This window comes from Nicotiana sylvestris, chromosome 1, assembly GCF_000393655.2.
Source record: "Nicotiana sylvestris chromosome 1, ASM39365v2, whole genome shotgun sequence".
Taxonomy (NCBI): Eukaryota; Viridiplantae; Streptophyta; class Magnoliopsida; order Solanales; family Solanaceae; genus Nicotiana; species Nicotiana sylvestris.
Window position 1 is genome coordinate 151,341,899 of NC_091057.1, and position 8,659 is coordinate 151,350,557.

The window sequence follows — 8,659 nt, forward strand, 5'->3', positions numbered from 1 at the left end:
TACAAGAGTGTATAAGGGTGATTAACCAGTATTAGAAGTTAAACGAATCAAGGATGTTGTAACTCGTATTTTCAGGTAATCTAGCGGTGCTTAATACACTCAAGAGGTCATTTATTAAGGTATTTTAATCATATAATATCCGTATCATAAGTCTTGAAGTCAAACGAGTTATGAAACAAAAGTCGACAAAAGTTGTCGCAACTTAGGTTCATAATTTTACTTAAACATTAGGTCAAATGTTTCTAATCTTTTCTCATAATTTACAAGGAATTACGGGGTGATCTACCCACCAAATTAAAGATCTATGAGTCTAGTTTCCAACGCATTAAACCGTTCATCGATACGATCTCGGAGTAGAGAGATATTCGCGTTTTCGCGAGACTGCGCCAAGCACCTCTCTATGGGGCCCACTAAGTCGGTTTAAGATATTTGGACCTATATAGGATGACTACAACCCGTTTTAAGTCATTTCTTTTCACTATTTTCAGACCTTAGAACCCTAGGAACATCCTCTCAAGGTTCTCTCAAGATTCAAGACCCAAAAAAGGGCAAACAACACAAATCAAGTGTCGGGAATTCCGTGGCGCTAGTAAGTCTCTTGTTCTTCTTGTTGTTGCTCATTTTTGTGTCATTCCAGCCCGTGTGGGAGGTTGTTTTAAAGGGTTTATGTTCTGTAAATACTCCCTCATGTTCTTAATATCAATCCTAGGTGATTTCAAGCCTTCTAAAGTGATTCTAGTGCCGAAAAACACTAATTGATCGCTAGTTTCATTTTTTTTGTTGTGTGGCAGCATTGGAGGGATATTTCATGGAAATTTAAGGTCAAATTGGAGTTGTTCTTTCTGTATAAAGGTAAGTAACCTCTTACTCTATATGTATTTAAGATTATCCAAGTTGCGGCTAAGCCATTGAAGCTAGAACTTGTGAGATATATATCGAAAGGTTTGGTAGTAATGTTATTGTTTTGTGGACTGTTTTGCATTGTTGTTGGGCTGCGTATTTTACTACTATCTTGTGGAGTTTTGGAGGAGGAAGGGTGTGGGGAAACACCATATATATGTAGGGTTATGGGCTGATAGTTATTCGTAACATTTCCAGATTGTTTGACACGACTATGGTGGTCGTCGTATGTATGGAGTGATTAGGCTGTGTGTGGACTATATTGGGAGGCTCAATATGTTTATTATTGATGTTGTTTGGGCTGTTTGGTGACTATTTTGAATGGTGTGAGGTCATATATATAGGGGAGGTGCTGTCCGTTTCATCGTAAAATAGGTTGTGGTCGATACATAATAGTTATGACGCTTAAATGATAACGATAGTATCGTTTCTCTTATTGTAGACTAAGGAGTTTTGACAATTGCATAGCTTGAGATTGGGGAAGTATATACAAGGTATGTGAGGCTATCCCTTTCCTTCTTTTGCACGACTCCGATTGTACATAATGTAATGAACGAGCTTCCAAGATACTCTACTCTTAGAAGCTAGCAGTACTTACATTGTTTTCCCTCTTATGGAACGATTGATGTTAATGTTGCTTCTCTTATTCTTATGTTATCAATGTTGTTCGTACTTCCTAAATCTTATAAGGTTCATAGTGAAGAGTTAGTCCTAATAACGCGTACAGAGGATACCGACCTTACGTCACTCCGAAAGGTTTAGAATGTGATTCCATGAGTCGAGCATGCATTATATATATGTATCTATTTTACTCTACCGAGCCACGCTATAGTTGGCCGGGTACGGCACCTATTGTGCAACCACTGATCAGTTGGGTTTTACCGAGCTCCACGTGGCCGGGTACGATTCTACCGAGCCTATTATGGCCGGGTACGATATGATGATGATGATGCCCACAGAGGCGAATGCTTTAAAGGTTTATGTATTTATACATATGTATCATGCATTTCATGTAAGTAGCCCTCAGAGGTACTAAGATGTTACAGGTGGTATATTCTTTATCCTTGCTTACATTACTGATCGTATTTATGGTTCCTTGCCTTACATACTCAGTACTTTATTCGTACTGACGTCCTTTTATTTGTGGACGCTGCATGTCGTGCTGCAGGTCCTGATAGACAGACAGGTGCAGCTCCCCCACCACAGTAGACTGTCCAGTTCAGCGGTGATTGGCGAGATCCCTTCTCCGGACTTGCCTTGGTCTTGGTATGCAATTTTTGTTATAGACATTATGGGTATGTCGGGGCCCTGTTCCGGCTATGTTGCAACACTTATGTTCTTTTAGAGGCTCATAGACAAGTGTCGGCTCATGTATAGTTTGGTATGCCTTGTCGGCTAGTTTTTGTTGTATAGTCTTTCATAGTAGCGTGGTAGCTCATACCTTATATGTAGTTTCTTGATTGTCTGGTCATCCCCTGCTATGTATGTTCATGCCGTCATATTTTATTGCTGGTTGTCCATGATCTAGGTCTACCATTTATATTGATCTCTTTAGCCTTAAAAGATAATAATGAAGGTTAGATGAAATGTACGTTGGTGCTCGGCAAGTGTGGTCGGGTGCTAGTCATGGCCCTTCAGTTTGGGTCGTGACAAACTTGGTATCAGAGCAAGTCTGTCCTAGGGGTTGTCTATGAGCCGTGTCTAGTAGAGTCTTGATTATGGATGTGTAGCACGCCACATTTATAATCAGGAGGCTACATGACATCTAGGGTTGTTACCTTCTTCCTGAATCTAGATCGTGCGTAGAGTTGAGTCGTAAGTGTTTGTCTCTAATATTCACCTTGTTTTTTTCAGTGATGCCTTCGACTAGGAAGCAAACGATTAGTAGACGGCTTGATACAGCAGCGGGAGAGGGTACCAGTCAGGTGCCCCAAGTCAGAGCAGGACAAAGTGAGGCTCAAAGTGAGATGCCCTCTCATACCTCATCTACTCCATCTCCTCCAGAGGATATTAGAAGGCACCCAGCGCCTCCAGTTCCTCCGTCTGGCACTCCAGACCAGGATATGCAGAGTGCTTTGCAGTTATTGACTAGCTTGGTAGCTGCTCAGGCTCAGAGGCAGAATACAGGTGCTGCTGAGAAACCAGTTAGTACAAGAGTTCGTGATTTTATTAATTTAGACCCTCCAGTGTTTACCGGATCAGACCCCAAGGAGGACCCACAGACTTTTATTGACCAGGTTCATCGTACACTTCGGGTTATGCATGTTAGTGATACAGAGGCAGTAGAGTTGGCTTCTTATCGGCTACGGGATTTAGCAGTTCTCTGGTATGATAGTTGGGAGAGATCCAGGGGTCCGAACCCTCCTCCAGCTGTGTGGAAGGAATTTTCTGAGGCCTTTCTTCGTCACTACTTGCCAGTTGAGATACGACGAGCTAGAGCTGATAAGTTCTTGAACCTTAGACAAGGTAATATGAGTGTGCGAGAGTACAGTATGCAGTTTGATTCTTTGGCAAGGTATGCTCCCCATATGGTGGCCGAGATGAGTGATAGGGTGCATATGTTCGTGAATGGGTTGGGACCACATCTAATAAATGAGTGTACGACAGCCTCCTTGGTGGAGGGCATGGATATTTCCCGTATTCAAGCTTATGCCCAGACCCTAGAGGATCGTAAGCGCCAGCAGAGGGCAGTTAGGGAGCAGGATAGAGGCCAGCATAAGAGGGCGAGATTTGCAGGGTATTCTGATGACTTCAGAGGCCGCATCAGGCCACAGTTTTCGAGGAGTTCGGCGCCACCTGTAGCTAGTGCTCCTCCACAGTTTCAGAGGCCTCGATATGATCGATCCTATTCTGGTCCAGGTCAGAGTTCGCGGGCATCTGGCTCGCAACATCCCAGGGATACTAGTCAGATGAGACCCCCAACACCACATTGTGATCAGTGCGGCAAGGCCCACTTTGGACTGTGTCGTCGAGGTTCTGATGCATGCTATTCGTGCGGGCAGCCTGGCCATATGATGCGGGATTGTCCTAATAGAGGAGGTGATGGTATGGCTCAGCCGACTGGATCTGTGTCTGGTTCTTCCTCATCAGTTCGACCTCCAGCACGGGGTTTTCAGCAGTCGACAGGTCGTGGTAGGGGTAGAGGTGCAGTGCCGAGTTCGAGTGGTGCTCAAAATCGAACCTATGCTCTAGTAGGTCGACAGGATCTCGAGTCGTCTCCAGATGTTGTTACAGGTATTATATCTGTATTTTCTTATGATGTATATGCGCTGATTGATCCGGGATCTACATTATCATATGTTACACCCTTTGTGGCTAATAAGTTTGGCATTGAACCTGAATTGATAAGTAAACCCCTCGCGGTATCTACTCCGATAGGAGATTCTGTGATTGCTAGAAGGGTATATAGAGGTTGCACTGTGATGATTTGTAGTCGTCAAACCTCGGCAAATTTATTTGAGTTAGAAATGGTTGATTTTGATGTGATAATGGGAATGGACTGGTTGGCCTCATGCTATGCAAATGTTGACTGTCGTACGAAGATGGTTAGGTTCCAATTTCCGGGTGAACCCGTCATTGAATGGAAAGGGAACATTGCTACACCGAAAGGTAGGTTTATTTCCTATCTTAAGGCAAGGAAAATGATCTCAAAAGGTTACATTTATCATCTCGTTCGCGTTAGGGATGCGGAGGCGAAACCGCCTACTTTACAATCAATCCCTGTGGTTAACGAATTCCCAGATGTTTTCCCAGATGAACTCCCGGGCCTTCCTCCTGAAAGGGAGATTGAGTTTAGCATTGATGTGTTGCCTGACACTCAACCGATCTCTATTCCTCCATACAGAATGGCCCCGACAGAGTTGCGAGAGTTGAAGGTGCAGTTGAAGGACTTGCTGGATAAGGGCTTTATTAGGCCTAGCACTTCACCTTGGGGTGCACCAGTCCTATTCGTGCGGAAGAAAGACGGGTCGTTACGGATGTGTATCGACTATCGACAGTTGAATAAGTCTACTATAAAGAACAAGTATCCACTTCCAAGAATTGATGACCTGTTTGACCAACTCCAGGGTGCCAAGTATTTCTCTAAGATTGATTTACGTTCAGGGTATCATCAGGTGAGGGTTAGGGAGAAGGATATTCCAAAGACGGCCTTCCGGACAAGATATGGGCACTTTGAGTTCTTGGTGATGTCGTTCGGGCTAACAAATGCCCCAGCAGCTTTTATGGATCTCATGAATACTATATTCAGGCCCTATCTTGATGTGTTCGTGATTGTATTCATTGATGACATTCTAGTGTATTCTCGTTCGGAGGTGGAACATGCGGGCCACTTGCGGATAGTATTACAGACGCTTCAGGATCGTAAGTTATATGCTAAGCTCTCCAAATGTGAATTCTGGCTGAACTCAGTAGCATTCCTTGGCCATGTGATATCTGATGAGGGTATTAGTGTCGACACTCAGAAGATCGATGCAGTAAAGAATTGGCCGAGACCTACAACACCATCAGAAGTCCGCAGCTTCCTAGGGCTAGCAGGATATTATAGGCGGTTTGTAGAAGGATTTTCCTCTATATCATCACCATTGACTAAGTTAACACAAAAAGCTACCAAATTCCAGTGGTCTGACACTTGTGAACGTAGTTTTCAGGAGTTGAAGAATCGATTGACATCTGCACCAGTGCTCACTCTTCCTGAAGGAACAGAAGGTTATGTGGTATATTGTGATGCCTCAGGTATAGGTTTGGGGTGCGTATTGATGCAGCATGGGAATGTGATTGCTTATGCATCAAGACAATTGAAGAAGCATGAAAAGAATTATCCAACCCATGATTTGGAATTGGCTGCAGTAATATATGCTTTGAAGATATGGCGGCACTACTTATACGGCGTCCATGTTGACATCTACACAGATCACAAGAGTTTACAATACATCTTCAAGCAGAAAGAGTTGAATTTGAGGCAGCGTAGGTGGCTTGAATTATTGAAAGACTACGACGTCGAGATATTGTATCATCCCGGTAAAGCCAATGTTGTGGCAGACGCTCTCAGCCGTAAATCAATGGGAAGCTTAGTACATATTGAGGCAGGTAGATGGGGGTTGATTAAAGAGCTTCATCAGCTAGCCAATATGAGAATCAGATTGTTAGACTCTGATGACGGAGGTGTTACTGTACAGAATACATCAGAATCATCTTTGGTAGCCGAGGTAAAAGCACGACAATATGAAGATCCTATCTTAGTACGATTAAGAGAAAGCATTCAACAGTGTAAAAGTATGGCTTTTAGGATCGGAAAAGATGGGGCACTGAGATACCAGAGCCGATTGTGTGTGCCTAATATGGCAGGGTTGCGAGAGAAGATTATGAATGAGATTCATCAATCCCGATATTCCATCCATCCCGGCTCGACAAAGATGTATCATGATGTCAAGGAGCAGTATTGGTGGGATAATATGAAGAAGTCTATTGCTGAATTTGTAGCCCAGTGTCCCAATTGTCAACAAGTAAAGATAGAACATCAGAAACCCGGTGGATTGCTTCAAAATATAGAGATTCCGACCTGGAAGTGGGAGGTGATTAATATGGACTTCATTATTGGATTACCTCGCTCTTATCATAAGTTTGACTCCATCTGGGTGATAATTGATCGACTTACAAAATGTGCCCATTTTCTGCCAGTGAAGACAACTTACGCGGCTGAAGATTATGCAAAGTTGTATATCAAGGAGATTGTTAGGCTTCATGGTGTGCCCATATCTATTATATCAGACCGAGGAGCTCAATTTACGGCTAACTTTTGGAGGTCTTTCCAGAAGGGTTTAGGCACACAAGTAAATCTCAGCACTGCATTTCATCCGCAGACTGACGGACAGGCTGAACGTACCATTCAGACACTGGAAGATATGCTACGAGCATGTGTTCTAGATTTTAAGGGGAATTGGGATGATCATCTTCCACTCATAGAATTCGCCTATAACAATAGCTACCATTCCAGTATTAAAATGGCCCCATACGAGGCACTATACGGGAGGAGATGTAGATCACCAGTTGGATGGTTCGAAGTCGGTGAAACAGAATTATATGGGCCAGATTTGATTCACCAAGCTATTGAGAAGGTGAAAGTGATACAGGAGCGATTGAGGACGGCACAAAGCAGGCAAAAATCTTATTCTGATGTCCGACGTCGTGATCTAGAGTTTGAGGTTGGTGATTGGGTTTTCCTGAGGATCTCACCAATGAAGGGTATTATGCGTTTTGGGAAGAAAGGTAAGCTGAGTCCAAGGTATATCGGGCCGTATAAAATTCTTCGACGGATTGGACAGGTTGCTTATGAGTTAGAATTGCCATCCGAATTGGAATTTGTCCACCCGGTATTCCATGTATCTATGTTGAGAAAATGTATTGGAGACCCTTCTCGAGTCGTCCCTATCAAAGATGTACAAGTTACAGAGGACCTATCATATGAAGAAGTGCCAGTGGCGATATTAGATCGGCAAGTCCGCAAGCTGAGAACAAAAGATGTAGCTTCCGTCAAAGTATTGTGGAGGAACAAAAATATGGAAGAAATGACATGGGAAGCAGAAAAGGAGATGAAGTCAAAATACCCTTACTTATTCCAGAATGAAGATAACAAGGATGCTGGTGGAAGACAGGATACATTGGAAGAAGAAACGGCTCTATGAGGTAAGCAATAATTTGAGAATACTCCTCCTTAATACAAAATGATGATATGTAGATAATGTAAATACGCATAATGCTTTGTGTAGACTTGTGAAACCATATGTTGGGCTTAATTACTTGCAAGTTTTGCTAGTGACCATTTTATAGGGGAAAATTGATCGGAAATTTCCATTGGAATCCACGATGATTTAAACTCCCCATAAACCCTTACATTCGAGGACGAATGTTCCTAAGGGGGGGAGGGTGTTACAACCCATATCCACATGTGTTAGTTCATGCCATATATTAGTTAACATAAATCCAAGAAGGAATTATCTTTGAGATTATAAGAAGTCAATCCTATTGGTCTTAAGTGATACAAGAGTGTATAAGGGTGATTAACCAGTATTAGAAGTTAAACGAATCAAGGATGTTGTAACTCGTATTTTCAGGTAATCTAGCAGTGCTTAATACACTCAAGAGGTCATTTATTAAGGTATTTTAATCATATAATATCCGTATCATAAGTCTTGAAGTCAAACGAGTTATGAAACAAAAGTCGACAAAAGTTGTCGCAACTTAGGTTCATAATTTTACTTAAACATTAGGTCAAATGTTTCTAATCTTTTCTCATAATTTACAAGGAATTACGGGGTGATATACCCACCAAATTAAAGATCTATGAGTCTAGTTTCCAACGCATTAAACCGTTCATCGATACGATCTCGGAGTAGAGAGATATTCGCGTTTTCGCGAGACTGCGCCAAGCACCTCTCTATGGGGCCCACTAAGTCGGTTTAAGATATTTGGACCTATATAGGATGACTACAACCCGTTTTAAGTCATTTCTTTTCACTATTTTCAGACCTTAGAACCCTAGGAACATCCTCTCAAGGTTCTCTCAAGATTCAAGACCCAAAAAAGGGCAAACAATACAAATCAAGTGTCGGGAATTCCGTGGCGCTAGTAAGTCTCTTGTTCTTCTTGTTGTTGCTCATTTTTGTGTCATTCCAGCCCATGTGGGAGGTTGTTTTAAAGGGTTTATGTTCTGTAAATACTCCCTCATGTTCTTAATATCAATCCTAGGTGATTTCAAGCC